The sequence below is a fragment of the Arachis ipaensis genome, chromosome B06 (assembly GCF_000816755.2).
Source record: "Arachis ipaensis cultivar K30076 chromosome B06, Araip1.1, whole genome shotgun sequence".
Taxonomy (NCBI): Eukaryota; Viridiplantae; Streptophyta; class Magnoliopsida; order Fabales; family Fabaceae; genus Arachis; species Arachis ipaensis.
This window is the reverse complement of record NC_029790.2, coordinates 52128174-52145160: the sequence shown is the minus strand read 5'-3', so window position 1 is coordinate 52145160 and position 16987 is coordinate 52128174.

Sequence of the window (16987 nt, the reverse complement as noted above, 5' to 3'; positions counted from 1 at the left end):
TGAGAGGACTTTTGCGTGGTCTAGAAATTTGCGGATAAATCCTCGTTGCAAGTATAGTTTCTAAACCTTCAAAAGTCCTTTCATACAAACGTTTTTGGTTGTCACAAGTAACAAACCCCTTTAAAATTGATAACCGAGTATTTAAACCTCGGGTCGTCTTCTCAAGGAATTGCAGGGAGGTATGTTCTTATTATTGGTTATGAGTTTGTAAATTGGGGTTTTGGAAGTAAGGAAAAAATATGTTATATGATAAGAAAAATAAAATAATAATAACTATAAAATAAACTTTTGGCAAGGTATGAGAAATTGGAAGTCCAGACTTAGTTATCCTTATCAATAATAACGAAAGTTGAATCTTAATTCCACTTAGTTGACCTTTACTAAAGCAAAGGAAAGTCAAGGGATAAATTGGTTTGATCTTTGAATCCTATTTATTTTCTAAGAAAAGATTGGGATTATTGAAGTTCAACTCAATTGGCAAGATAATAATTATCAATTATGCTGTTGAATTGGATAACTCCTGAGTTACTGATTTCTTAACCAAAACCAAAAGGGGAAAAGTAAATCTACTGGAATAAGAATGCCTTCAGATGGGAAGCAATAATCATCTAAATAAAAGAAAGCAATATTAAACTGAAATACCTCAAATTGCATTAACAAAAGAACTTAAATCTAACATAGACATTCATAAATTAAATTAGAAAAATAAATAAAAGAACATTGAACCTGTGATGGCAAAAGATGAAATAATCATGAAGTGAAAAGAATCCTAATTCTAAATCCTAAGAGAGAGGAGAGAACCTCTCTCTCTAAAAATTACATCTACTCCTAAAATTGTGAATTGTGAAAGCCTGTTTATAAATGGATGCATTCCTCCACTTTATAGCCTCTAATCTGTGTTTTCTGGGTCGAGAACTGGGTCAGAAACAACCCAAAATTCGCTGGTTGCGAATTCAACATGCTGAATTTCCATCACTGCGATGCGTCTGCATGGAGCACGCGATCGCGTCGCCTTGCATCAGGGCAACTATAGCATATTATATATCAAATCGAAGCCCCGAACATTAGCTTTCCAACGCAACTAGAACTGCATCGTTTGGACCTCTGTAGCTAAAGTTATAGCCGTTTGAGTGCAAAGAGGTCAGGCTGGACAGCTTAGCAATTTCTCCAGCTTCTTGTATTCCTTCCACTTTTGCATGCTTCCTTTCCATCCTCTGAGCCATTCGTGCCCTGTAATCTCTAAAATCACTTAACACACATATCAAGGCATCTAATGGTGATAAGAGATGATTAATATTAGAAATTATAAGTCTAAAGAAGCATGTTTTCGATTAAAGCACATAATTAGGAAGGCAAATGTAAAACCATGCAAATAGTATGAATCGGTGGGTAAAGAATTGATAAAATCCACTCAATTGAGCACAATATAAACCATAAAATAGTGGTTTATCAGAGGTTCTCTCCACTCTCTTAGGATTTAGTTTTAGGATTTATGATTATTTCTTCTTCATCACAGGTTCAATGTTCTGTTAATTCAGTTTCTCTTCTACTTTTATTTATTCTAGTACTTTGGTTTACTTATTTTTCTTATTGATTCTCTTCTTTTCCAATTTGGCTTATGGACCATTCATGTTAGGATTTTCTTTATTTGATATAAATTGAGGTATTTCAGATTTATGATTCTTATTTAGCTTTTTTTATATTCTTGGCTTTAATTGATTAACTGAAGGCTCTTGAGTTATCAAACTTATCGTGATTGATTGTTATGTTTGCTAATTGAATTGAATTCCACTAACTCTAGTCTTTCCTTAAGAGTTGGCTAGGACTTGGGAAATCTAACTAATTAGTCCACTTGACTTTTCCTTGCTTTCATAAAGGTTAACTAAGTGGGATTAACTTCAATTCTCATAAGAATAACTAGGATAGGACTTCCGAATTTTCATACCTTGCCGAGAGTTTATTTTATAGTTATTTATTTATTTTACTTGTCATTTAAATTACTTGTCCCTTACTTTCAAAACTCCCAATTTACAAAACTCATAACCAATAATAAGAACATACCTCCCTGCAAATCCTTGAGAAGACGACCCGAGGTTTAAATACTTCGGTTATCAATTTTAAAGGGGTTTGTTTCTTGTGACAACCAAAACGTTTGTAAGAAAGGATGATTGCTTCGTTTAAAAACTATACTTGCAACGGGAATTTATTCTGAATTCTAAACCGTCAATCTTCCATTCTTTATCATCCTATACTATTTCAAGGCTATCCTAACTACCCATTTTTCTCACTTTTTCACATACTCGTGTATTTCCTTTCATTTCACAACACTTATGCATTAACCCTTATTGAGCTTTGCTTTGGGGCATTTTGTCCCCTTTTATTTCTTTCTTTTTCTTTGTTTCTTTCTTTTTCTATATTTTTTTTCTTTTCTTTTCTATATTGTTTTTTTTTCTTTTCCTTTTCCTTTTTCTCATTTTTTTCTTTCTATATACAAGATCATCAATGCATAAGGTTTTACATTCATTTAAATTTTGAAATTTGAATTTAAAATTTTAAAAATCAAACCTTTTCAAAATTTAAATCTTTTTCAAAACTTTATCTTATATTGTTGACTTTTACAAAAATTCAAATTTCAAAATACAAAAATTCAAATTTCAAATTTCAACTTCAAAATCCAAATTTCAAAATTTAAAATTAAAATTTCAAAATTCAAAATTCAAAATTCAAAATTCAAAATTTAAAATTCAAATTCAAAATTTAATTTTCAAATTCAAAATTTAAATTTCAATAACCTTTTAATTTAAATTTATTTTTATTTTTGTTTTTAATTTTTAATTGCTATTATGAACTCTCACCCCTTTCGCTATGAGTCTGGTTACAATTATGTTGCATGAAGAGGAAATTACAATGAGAACAAGCATCAAGGTTGGAACAATCAAAGATGGGAGGAGCCACAAGGATTTGATCAACCCTCTTGGCAACAACCCCCTCCAATGCACTATAACCAACAACTATTCTGTGATGCATACCAAAATGATGACTATGGTGGACCCCCTTGTAGTTACCAACAAGCCCCGCCATATGCTTATGAACCATCTCCTCAACACAACTTTGAACCACCATACTCACAAGCCCCTTACCACCATTCACCTCCATATGACCTTAACCCGTATCCACCATACCAACCACCTTATGAGCCAAATGAACCATACTCAGAACCACCCCCATTCCAACACAACTACTCTCATGAACTACCACCTCAATATACACCATCTCCATATCCTTATCAAGAAAAACCACCTTCCTATTATGAACCCTTTCTCCAAAATAATGAACCCTCCTATCCACCCCAACCTCCATTGGATAACAACGCCCTTAGTGCTATTCTTCAAGGGCAAGAAAGGATGAATAAGAGTGTGCTAAATTTTGCGGCCGCCTTAGGCGAGTTAATAAATAAATTAGCTTCTCAACATCTGAGTACTCAAAGTACTCCCATGGCTGCATGTGGAGAATCAAAAGAAGAGCGTAGCATGAAGGAGACACTAGAAACTTCGGTGGACAATGAGGAACATAGCTTTGTATTGGAACAAGTGGAGGAAGCCATAATAGTTGCAGAGAAAAAAGTGGTTGAAGACTTAGGAGATGCTGAACCTCCATGGGAAAGTCAGGTTATAAAACCTCCTTCCAAGGTGATTGAAATTGATGCTGAGGAGGGTGTACAATCTCCAAGGCATATCATAGTTGAAGACTTGGAAGAGGTTGGTCAAGAGATGGAGATTAAAGAAGAAGAAGCACAGCCTCCCATGCCCTTGGTGAGCAATGAAAAAGAGATTGAATTGGAAAAAAGCTACCAAAAGGAAGAGGTTGATATTGAAGAAGCTTGCAAAGAGGTGGAAGTTGTCAGAGAAGAGCCCAACAGAGTGGAGCTTGCAAATTCATTAGAAATACCTCCCCCTAAGTTGCCATCATCCTTCACAACATTCAAGTGGGTAAAATTCATATCCCTTAGCTTTCTAACTCCACTTGAATATGGGCTACTGGAGACGGATGGTCAACTTAGAGCTCTTTGTAGCATTAAGAATAAGAGGAAGATGGTTAGTGGTTGGAGTTGTCAAGCAAGGTTCAACATGGTTGTGTGCTCAAAGTTTAAATGCAAGGGTTGGTGTAAAGCTCAACTAAATGGGTCTAGAAAGTTATTTGGCCGCTTTAGTGAGAATTCAGATTGCTTACTATCTGGATAGAATCATGATGATCAACAAGAAGACGGGTGCAAAGCAAGGTTTGGGACCCCAGAATTTATTCTGGCAATCAACACCCTTGAGGCCTTGTCACTTGCTTTAACTTACTTGAAGGCTTTCTGTGCCTAGTTTGGGATCCCGGAGGCCATTGAAATTACAAACATTGGTGGAGATTCCTGGATGAGTTCAAGCATAAACCACCATGACAGGGAGCCCTCCAAATGTCCAACTTAAGGACAATAACTAAAAGTGCTAGGTGGGAGACAACCCACCATGGTATGATCGTTCCTTTTTCAATTATAATTTTATTTAGTTTTATTTTTTTTTTGAATTTTATTTTATTTCATTGAACCTGAAATTATTCATAACATCTGCATACTAAATTCTGCATTTTGCATTTAAAAAAAAAAGCACACACGCGACGCGGCAGCGTCGCTGACGCGTCCGCGTCACCAGTGAGTTGGGAAGAAAAGAAAATTGAAACAGAAAGTCACACGAGAGCGTGGCTGGAGGCGTGCCTGTGGCACAAATTGACCCACGTGACCGTGTCATTGACGCGTCCGCGTCATGTGGGAAAAATGCCTCCCACGCGTCCGCGTCACCCACGCGAACGCGTGACTCTGTGAAATCGACGTAAAAGGGTGTAAGGCAGTAAGTTGGGCTGGAATGGGGCTGGAACGGTGCTAGAAGCACAAGCCTTACCACGCGAACGCGTGCCCCACGTGTCTGTCATTTTCAAAAAAAATTGCCCATCCACGCGATCGCGTCACTCACGCGACCGCGTCACCCAGATTTTTGGCAAAATGCATTTAAAACAGAGAGTTACGCGACCGCGAGGCTGCCCTCGCGCCAATCGCACAAATCAGACCATGCGATCGCGTGACCCACGCGTCCGCATTACCTGAACTTATCGCATACCATGCGACCGCATCACCCACGTGTCCGCGTCGCCCACGTCGCACAACTTATCCTGATCAGCGCCAATTATCTTATCTTTTCTTTTCTAATCCTAATTTCTTCTATCTTTTCTTCTTTCTTCTTCCTTTTCTTACTTTCTTCTTCTTCATCTCTTTAACTTCTCATCCCTCTTCACTTCCATTCTATTTCATTTAATTTATTTGCATACTTTCATTCATTGCATTATTTTCATTGGTATTAGAAATTTATTTGGGTCATTATTTTCTATATTTTTGTAGATTATTAAAGGAATTGTTTGACAATTATATATTACTTTTTATGGGGTTGCTTGCATGTTCAATTTAATACTTTCAATAGCTTATTTACCATGCTCTGCAGGATCAACAACAATAGCTGCATGGAGTACGGTAGAATTCCCCGGTACGGTCATTCGGGAAGTCCCTCCGAGGACAATTCCCAAACAATTCTTGCGAGAGCTGGAGAAGCGTCTACGGGTAAAGCACCGTATCCATATAACTATTTGCCACCTACGCTCCGCCATCCATTCCAAGTTTAGGAACCTAGGGAATAGTATCCCGATCCAACAGCTGACGAAGGGGATGAGCGAAACAGGGAGTCTACTGGACGGGGTTCCACTAGCGGAGACTCTTGGAACTGCTGGAGTAAGAAGTCCCCAAGTAAGCGTATTCTGCTATGTGTTTGTGAAAATGCCCGTATGGCATTGTGCACTATTTTTTGATTTCTTTCTATCTACTACTCTAAATGCTTGCTTTTCACAAAACCTTTTTTATATTTTATTACTTAAATATAATTGTTATTACAAACATGCTCTTAGTTTGAAAGACTTGGTAATCTAACTTGGACATTGAATGCTTGATCTATGCTACTCATGCCTTTGCCAGCATGCCAATAAACATCTTGCATTTAATTGTCATTACATGCACATGCTATATTTTCATTGATGAACTTTTCACATGTAGTCATGACCATGTGTTAATGTCATTCTTCTTTATTGTGCATTGATTACCACCTTTTCCGCTCTCTTCCTTGCTCTAACCCTTAGCTTTAAAATTTACTTTCTTTTTTCCTTTTCAGGATGGCCACCAAGAATGGAAAAGAGGAAGCTACTCCCAAAGCACCGGCAAGAAAAGAAACAAAAAGAGCCCCAGCTGAGGAACCACAACCCCCATCCACTTGCACATCTTAGCATGCACCGAGGATGGTGCAATCTTTAAGTGTGGGGAGGTCGATACCGATCTCCATGGGTTAGTTACTCTTCTATCTCAACACCAATGGTTTATTTTCCTTGTTAGTTGTTGCATTTACATGTTTGATTGCATATTTGTTTGATTTTGTGCATATTTTACCACTTGGTTGAAGAAATATTTTCTTTTTCAAGAAACTTTTTAAAGTATTTCACTAATTTGAATAAAATTTAATGTTAAACTTGTTTGAAGAAATATTATACTGGAACATGGTTTAGAGCTTGAACATACAAAAACCAGTGAGATTTTTGAGCCTATTTGATTGGTTGCATTCTATCAACCAAAATTCTGTTTTAGTGTGTATTTTTCTCTCTAAAATTGTGATCTTTGTCTTGCTTAATTCTATATTTCCATTATTTGATGTATGCGAGGCCTTTGTTTCACTGAGCTTACATACCCATATGGCCTTAACCTTTCATTATCCTTTGCAAACCAATGTTGAGCCAATTATACCCCTTTGTTCTTTACTTTAGCACATCATTAACTCTAAGCGGAAAACAATAATGTCCTTAATTTGAATCCTTGGTTAGCTTAGACTTGTGAGAGTGCTTATGATTTAAGTGTGGGAAAATTGGGTTTGGAAACATTTGGTTTGAGAATTGAATATGTTAGAATTTTCTGAAAATGTGAAAGAAATGTTTAGGACATGATTCATGCATCCAATAATTTAATCATATGCATTGAGAAAAATAAAGAAAATAAAAAATATATAAAAAAAAGAAGTGAGAAAAAGAAAAGAAAAAAAAAGAGCAATTAAGCAAAAAGGTGACAAAATGCCCCAAAGTAAGTGGTGAAAGCAATGCATATATACTGTACTTGAAATTAGAATGCATGAATATGTGGAAAACATGGTTAATGGATAGTTAGATGTGGTATTATGATTACATGGATTGTCTAAAGTTATGTGGAAAGTTTAAGTTAATTAAGGATTCAGATTTCAGTCCACTTGGCTAAATACAATCCTACCTTGACCCTAACCCCATTACAACCCTTAAAATACCTCTTGATATGTGTATCTGTGCATTAAATTTATGTTGATTGTTAGATGAAGAGCAAGCATTAGAAAGCAAGGTTAGTAGAGAATTGAGAGAATCGAACCTAAAACACTTGAGTGATTAGAGTGCATACACTCCTAGTGAGGGTTCGATGCTCGATTCTTTGTTCCCGGCTTTCATGAGCTATTTTCTTCTACAAGCCTATTTGTACTTCATTTTTATGATTTGAATTAGTGAAATCCAGTTCATATTTATTCTTGGAGAATTTATTTACTTTTAAACCAAGTAGGAAAAACCATTCTTCATTTAGTTGCATTCATATAGATAGGATTGCATTTCATACATTTTACCATTCCTCTTCACTCCTTTATAGCTTCTCTTGAGCTTAGCATGAGGACATGCTATTGTTTAAGTGTGGGGAGGTTGATAAACCACTATTTTATGGTTTATTTTGTGCTCAATTGAGTGGTTTTTATCAACTCTTTACCCACTTATTCATACTAATCGCATGTTTTACGTTTTCCTTCCTGATTTTGTGCTATGATTGAAAACATGTTTATTTGGCCTTTAAATTGCTAATTATTAACCCTCTCCTATTACCATTTGATGCCTTGATATGTGTGTTAAGTGTTTTCAGAGATTACAGGGCAGGAATGGCTTGGAGGATGGAAAGGAAGCATGCAAAAGTGGAAGGAATACAAGAAGTTGAAGGAACTATAAAGCTGTCCAGCCTGACCGCTTGGTACTAAATCGACCATAACTTGAGCTACAGAGGTCCAAATGAGATGGTTTTGGTTGCATTGGAAAGCTAACGTCCGGGGCTTCACAACGATATATAATTTGCCATAGCTGCTCTGAAGCCAGATGACACAAACGCATGGATCACGCGGACGCATGACCTGGCAAAAACGCAATCCACGCAAACGCGTGGACGACGCTTCCGCGTCACTTTACCGCGACCTGTACGTACCAGAATATGCAGGGGGAAATTTCTGGGCTATTTTTGACCCAGTTTTTGGCCTAGAACACACAGATTAGAGGCTATAAAGTGGGAGAATGCATCCATTCATCATACAACTCATACCAGCTCAAAATTCATAGTTTTAGATGTAGTTTTTAGAGAGGGAGGTTCTCTCCTCTCTCTTAGGATTTAGTTTTAGGATTTAGGATTATTTCTTCTTCATCACAGGTTCAATGTTCTGTTAATTCAGTTTCTCTTCCACTTTTATTTATTCTAGTACTTTGGTTTAATTATTTTTCTTATTGATTCTCTTCTTTTCCAATTTGGCTTATGGACCATTCATGTTAGGATTTTCTTTATTTGATATAAATTGAGGTATTTCAGATTTATGATTCTTATTTAGCTTTTTTTATATTCTTAGCTTTAATTGATTAACTAGAGGCTCTTGAGTTATCAAACTAGAGGCTCTTGATTGTTATCTAACTAATTAGTCCACTTGACTTTCCCTTACTTTCGTAAAGGTTAACTAAGTAGGATTAACTTCAATTCTCATAAGAATAACTAGGATAGGACTTCCAAATTTTCATACCTTGCTGAGAGTTTATTTTATAGTTATTTATTTATTTTACTTGTCATTTAAATTACTTGTCCCTTACTTTCAAAACCCCCAATTTACAAAACTCATAACCAATAATAAGAACATACCTCCCTGCAATTCCTTGAGAAGATGACCCGAAGTTTAAATACTTCGGTTATCAATTTTAAAGGGGTTTGTTACTTGTGACAACCAAAACGTTTGTAAGAAAGGATGATTGCTTGGTTTAGAAACTATACGTGCAACGGAAATTTATTCTGAATTCTAAACCGTCAATCTTCCGTTCTTCAACATCCTATACTATTTCAAGGCTATCCTAACTACCCATTTTTCTCACTTTTTCACATATTCATGTATTCCCTTTCATTTCATAACACTTATGCATTAACCCTTATTGAGCTTTGCTTTGGGGTATTTTGTCCCCTTTTATTTCTTTCTTTTTCTTTGTTTCTTTCTTTTTCTATATTTTTTTTCTTTTCTTTTCCATATTGTTTTTTTTCTTTTCCTTTTCCTTTTTCTCATTTTTTCTTTCTATATACAAGATCATCAATGCATAAGGTTTTACGTTCATTACACATGAGCATGTACCCAATTCCCAATATTTACAACAAAAATATAAAACTACCCTTTTGTTTACCCAATTGTTCCAAGATTTCCCACACTTAAATGACACACACACACACACACTAGCCTAAGCTAATCAAAGATCCAAATTAAGGACTTTTATTGTTTTTCGCTTTAAGGCTTGTAATGTGCTAAATTAAAAACAAGTGGGTTAAGCGTAGGCTGAAAGTTGGCTAACAATGGAAGATAAAGGGTAAGGCTATTTGGGTAAGTGAGCTAAGTGAAATGATGGCCTCAATCATATAAATACATGAATACACAAAATAATGGACATAAAGAATCAAACAAATCAAAGATCACAATCATAGAAAGAGAACAATGCACACAAGAAGGGAAAATAAGTGGTTATAAGATGTAACCACGCCATTAGGCTCAAATCTCACACGCTTGTGTTCTTAGCTCAAAAACCATGTTCCAAAATAAATTCTTTCAAGCAACTTCAACCAAAAATTTTTCAAATCGGTAGGGTGCCCTAAAAACAATTTCTTGGAAAAGAAATCATCACCCTAACCAAGTAGTCCTAATAGGAAAGAAGTAGTAAAAATATGTACACATTCTAACTAACATGCAACCTATCATGCAATGCAACATCTAGCTAACTTTGGTGTTGAAAAAAAATTGTTACCCACGGAGATCGGTCGGACAACCTCCCCACACTTGAAGATTACACCGTCCTCGGTGCATGCAAAGAAGAGCAAGGTGGATGGTTGCTACAATTGATGAGCTTCTTCGAAAGGTTGTGCGGATGACTTGTTCGTTGCCCCATCTCGAAGCTTTTCCTTTCCTCCTTTCTTGGTGGCCAACCTAAAAGGAAAGAAAAAGAGATAAATTTAGGCTACAACAAAGAAAGCAAAGTAAGTAGAACATAGGCGGGGGCTAATGCCAAATAAGAGTAAGGTTCTCACAACATGTTAGCTACGCACGTAAGTGAGAAAACAATGTAAGCTAAGGCATATCATTAAGCTTGATGCAAGAGTAAAGTCAAAGCATGAAGAGCATATTGAGCATCAAGAGCAAACAAGAAAGAGTGGGTCATGAAAAACAATATTAGGTCATATCAATGCACAAAGACACAAGAGTCATACAAGATTAAGCATTGATTTAAAAGTTTCCTCATCCAACAATATCAAACAAATCAAGAGGCACCACAATAATGCAAGAAATTCTCAACGATTGAATAGGAAAATTCAACACCATTATTAAAATAAGAAACTTAAAAAAAGAAAATTACAACAAGCTCTAAAATCAAAATTAAAATGCAATGAATGAAAGTAAGCAAATGCAATAAAAGAAAATGCAAGAAAGGAAATTTTTTTTATTATTTTATTTATTTATTTATTTATTTATTTTTTATTTTATTTTATTTTATTTATTTTTTTTATTAAAAAATTTTTTTTTCAAGAGAGGAAGAAGAAAGGTAAAAAGAAAGAAGAAGAAAAGAAGAAAGAAGAAGAAAGGAGAAATCTCGGGTTTTTTGGCTTGGGGTGGAATTTCTCAATCCACGCGTACGCGTACATGGTGCATGCGCGTGGATTGGTGAAAATGCTTGATGCACGCGTACACACGCAGTGCGCGTATGCGAGGATGGTGCTTTTTTTTTTTCAAAATTTTTCTATGTTTTTGCACCAATCCAAGCATTCCAAACCTCCAAACAACCACCAAAACACCATAAAATCTTATTTAACATACTAAACTACCAAACAAACTCAACAAATCAATCAAAACAAGAAATTAAACTATTTTAACCAATATGTGCAAAAAAGAAGAAAAAAGAAAGATTTTACCATGGTGGGGTGTCTCCTACCTAGCACTTTTGTTTATTGTCCTTAAGTTGGACTTATGGGGAGCTCCTCTCAAGGTGGCTTGTGCTTGAAACTATCCTTGAACATCCACCAATGCTTGAATCTCCAGTAAGCTCCATTCTTCAATTTTAATATCTTTAAGCTTGGATGGAATTCTTCACAAACCATGGGCTCCCAAATTTGATTTTCCTTGTGCGATCTGGGATCCCACACTTTATTTTCACACCCGTCTTGATGTTGATCATCATTATTAGTCCAACCGGGTGGCAAGTAAGAAGAATTCTCAATAAAGTGACCAACAATCCTCCTAGACCCATCTATTTGAGCACTACTCTAACTTTTATATCTCATGTTTGAAGCATAAACAATAATGAGCTTTGATTTGCAACCCCAACCACAAAACCTTTTTTGCTTACGCTTTATCCCACAAAGGTCCCTAAGTTGGCCATCTGTTTCAAGCAAACCATATTCAAGTGGGATAATAAAGCTAATAGAAATGAATTTCACCCACTCAAATGAAGGAGTAGATGGCAACCTAGGCAAAGACAACTCCAAGGGTCTTGATAAAGCGTATTCAATTCATGTCCTTCTTTTTCTAAGGATTTCCACCTCTTTACAAGACTTCTCAATTATAATCCTTTGTTCAACAATTTTATCTAAACCTTTTCTCCTACTTAAGTCATAAATGGGAGGATGAGAAAAATTTACCTCCATATTTCTTTCCATCTTGTTGGGAGAAGGTTCTTCATGCTCAAAGGATTCTTCACCACTAAGACTTGATGCTTGATCCTCATCACCAAGGGAACACAATTCTTGCTCTATCCCATCCAAGTCTTCATAAAGGATATGCCTTGGAGGTTGTGCACATTCCTCCTTAGCATCAAATTCAATCATCTTGGAGGGGTTTTCTTCAATTCTAGACTCCCAAGGTGGTTCCGCATCTCCTAAGTCTTCAACCACTTCTTCCTTTTCTTCAACAATCATAGCTTCCTCCAATTGTTCCAATACAAAGCAACTTCTCTCATTATCCACCAATCTCTCCTTCATGTTATGCTCTTCATTTGTTTTTCCACATGTAGCCATGGGAGTCCCTTGAGTGTTCAACCATTGGGATGCTAACCGGTTTACCACCTCATCCAAGGCGGCCGTGAATTGTTGCACATCCTTTTTCATTTCCTCTTGTCCTTGAACAAGAACATCAAGGATGTCATCCATTGGAGGTTGGGGTGGATGGAAGGGTTTATCAATTTGGGGGAAGGGTTCATAGTAGAAAGATGGTTCTTCTTGGTAGAGTTGTGGTGGTTCAATAATTTCCACTCTTTCCACTTGTTGCACAACACACTCCATGGTTGCTTAAAATTGATCCAATGCTTCCTTGAGATGATCCCTTCCTTGAGACGATCCCTTGAATATTCTTCCATGGCTCTTGGATCGAGGGATATGAATATTCTTCCATGGGAGGTTGTAGTGGAAAGTAGTATTCATCTTGTGGTTGAAAATTTTCATACATTGGAGGTGGTTCGTCTTGGTAATAACATGGAGGGGGTGGCTCTTGAAAATGTTGATGCTGGAGTGGTAGTAGCTCTATGTGTGGTTCATATGGCTCATATAGTTATTGGTAGGATGGGTATAGATTAGGGTCATATGAGGGTGGATGGTAAGAAGGAGCTCGTGAGTATGGTTGAGGGTTATGTTGAGGATATGGCTCATAGGCATATGGTGGTGGTTCTTGAAAGTCACAAGGATATTCACCATAGCCATTGGATTGATATGCATCATAGAATGGCTCTTGTTCATAGTGTATTGGTGGAGGTTGTTGCCAAGAGGATTGATCATATGCATATGGCTCCTCCCACCTTTGGTTATCCCATCTTTGATACACATTCTCATTATAGTCCTCATTTCCTACAACATAGTTAGAACCAAACTCATAGCCAAAGTGAGGATTCATAATGAAAAGAGAAAATAAGAATAAAAGCTAATAAGAAGTAATGAAACAAAATCCTAAAACTAGTAAAAACTAACAAGCAATACAAAATTCAAGCTATTCACAATATTCACATATATACAATAACCAATAACATAACACCATTGCAACTCCCCGGCAACGACGCCATTTTGATGATTGGACTTTTGTGTGGTTTAGAATTTCTCTAATGAATTCTCGTTGTAAAGTATAGTTTCTAAACCAATAATAATCCTTTCATACAAAAGATTATTTGTCACAAGTACAAACCCCTAAATTTATAAACCGAAGTATTGAACCTTGGGTCGTTCTCCCTAGGAATTGCAATGAAGTGTCTTGTTATTGGTTATGATTTATATTTGGGGTTTTTGAGATTTTAGACAAGAAGTGTAAATGGCAATGAAAGTAAACTAATAACTAAGAAAGCTCTTGGTAAGGTTATGAGAATTAGAAGTCCTATCCTAGTTATCCTCCTCAATTATGATCATAAATTGTCCATTCCTACCACCTAGTTAACCTCTAATCATGGAGGAAAGTCAAGTGGATGAATAAACTTCATTCCACAAGTCCTAGCCAAATCCCAAGGGAAAGACTAGCTTTAGTGGTATCCAAATCAATTAGCAACTTCTAATTATCAATCAACAAAGGAATTAGATAACTCAAGCGTCACTAATTACTCTACCTAGGCCTAGAAGAGCAAAATCTATACTAAAATCCAACCAAGCATTTTATCAAACACTTGGAAGGCATAAAAGGAAAGCATAGTAAAAAGTACAACGAAAGTAAATCTACACTACTCAATTGCAAGAAATCAAACAACAACAAATCAAATGAACAATAAAGGAACATGAAAACATAAATTGCATTGAAATGAAAATAGAAGAAACAAAAGTGCATGAACATAAAAGTAAAGGATTACAAGAATTAAAAGCAAAACTAGAGAGAGGAGAGGTAGAAGGAGAAGAATTACAAAGAGAAAAGTAAATCTAAGCATGAAATTTACCTAGATCTAAGAATTCCTAATCTAGATCTAAAACCTACTCCTAATCCTAGAGAGAAGTGAGAGCTTCTCTCTCTAAAACTAACTTTTCCTCCAAAAATTAAACTAAACTAAACTAATGTGTGAAAGTATGTAAAGTATATTGATTCCCTTCAATCCTTGGCTTAAATAGCATCATAAATGAGTTGGATTGGGCCCACAAGGCTTTAGAATTCGCTGGCCACGTATTGCTTTAAGTGGATCATATGGCAGCAACGATGCGTGCGCGTACAGTGCACATACGCATCACCATACATGTAGCAACTATGGCAAATCTTATATCTTTTTGAAGCCCTAGATGTTAGCTTTCCAACACAACTGAAACCGCATCATTTGGACCTCTGTAGCTCAAGTTATGGTTGTTTAAGTGCGAAGAGGTCGGCTTGATAGCTTTTGTGATTCCTTCATTTCTTCATGAGTTCTCCATTTTTACATGCTTTTTCTTCATTCCCTTGATCCAATCTTTGCCTCCTAAATCTGAAATCACTTAACAAATATATCAAGGCATCTAATGGAATCAAAGGTAAGTTAAGATTAAACAATTAAGGACTTAAAAAGCATGTTTTCACTCTTAAGCACAATTAAAGGAGAATTTACAAAATCATGCTATTTCATTGAATAAATGGGAGAAAAGTTGACAAAACCCTCTAAATTTAACACAAGATAAATCCTACAAATGGGGTTTATCAACGACCCAAGGTTTAAATACTTCGATTATTATTTTTAGGGGTTTGTTACTTGTGACAACCAAATTTTTGTATGAAAGAATTCTTTGTTAGTTTAGAAACTATACTAGCAATGAGAATTTATTGTGAATTCTAAACCGTCAAAAATTCGTTCATCAATATACTCATTTATAGCTGGGTTTTGGGACAATGCTTTGCTTTGTTACATGCTACTCTAATTACCAAACTACTTATATATTAGCATATATGGAATTTTGCTAGGGTTAAAATTTTTACTTTTTAGCTGGGTTTTAGGACCATGCTTTGCTTTGTTACATGCTACTCTATTTACCAGATTCTTCAAGTCAATCCCAGTTGAGTTGTTTGCATCCCCATCTTAAGATTTTGTGTCTGCAACTGGTAATAAATTTCATTATAGCAGAGACATTATTCAGTCTCTATTTATTTATTTATTATCATATTATATATCATTTTTACAGTTTTATAGCTTTTTTTTTTAATCTGAAAAGTTATTATTAAGTCAGTTCTATAGTATCTATTATTTATTAATGCTTAATTTTTGTCTAATTTATCTGTTATTATTAAGTCAGTTATATAGTATCTATTATTTTATTCTTTAGTCGCTCATTTACTCATTTATTTATACTCATTTGTCTATTTTAGATGAATACGGAGCTAGTACACGCCTTCATTTATTAGTGAAGGATGTGCATAATTTGCCAGAAAGTTTGCGTATAGTTGTCAATTTTGATAAACATCATGCAGCAATAGGAGAAGCAGCTGGACTCCTTGCAGGAGTTTATGGGCAATTGGCCACTGATTGTGTAGCATTTCCAATCAGTTTTGAAAAGTGGTCAGACATTCCAGCAAGCTTTTTTGAAAATCAATGGAATATTTTTTTCCTAGTAAGAAGATTACTCAAACTCTAAAGCTTATTTCTTTGCCATTATTTAGTTATATTTGCTGGTTAATATATATTCTTTGTTATAATTTTGAAGGCTCGATTTTGCTTCAAAGTGAGTGATAACTTGGCTAAACGATTTTTGCTCCAATCACTTGGCAAAAAAAGGAGGGAACATAGGATATAGCTTTGGAATGATTTTTATGATCCGAGGTTGAGTAAAACCGAGATCATAAATAATGCACCAGAAGATATTGCTCCTTTTCAATGGGCTTTATTCGTAGAATATCGTTTGAAGCTGATGAACGGATATTTTATACGCTTTTTGGGGTTAATTTCATATAGTTTTGAGTATGTTTTAGTTAGTTTTTAGTCTATTTTCATTAGTTTTTAGGAAAAATTCATATTTCTGGACTTTACTATTAGTTGTGTGTTTTTTTGTAATTTCAGGTATTTTTCTGGCTGAAATTGAGGGAGCTGAGCAAAAATCTGATTCAGGCTGAAAAAGGACTGCTGATGCTGTTGGATTCTGACCTCCCTGCACTCAAAGTGGATTTTCTGGAGCTACAGAACTCAAAATGGCATGCTTCCAATTGCGTTGAAAAGTAGACATCCAGGGCTTTCCAGAAATATATAATAGTTCATACTTTGCACAAGGATAGACCATGAGTCTCTAAACCCCATTGTTGGGGGTTAGGAGCTCTGCTGTGTCTCGATGAATTAATGCAAGTATTTCTGTTTTCCATTCAAACACACTTGTTCCTATCTAAGATGTTCATTCACGCTTAACTATGATGAAGGTGATGATCCGTAACATTCATCACCTTCCTCAAACCATGAACGTGTGCCTGACAACCACCTTCATTCTATATCCGATTGAATGAGTATCTCTTAGATCTCTTAATCAGAATCTTCATGGTATAAGCTAGAATTGATGGCGGCATTCATAAGAATCCGGAAAGTCTAAACCTTGTCTGTGGTATTCCGAGTAGGATTC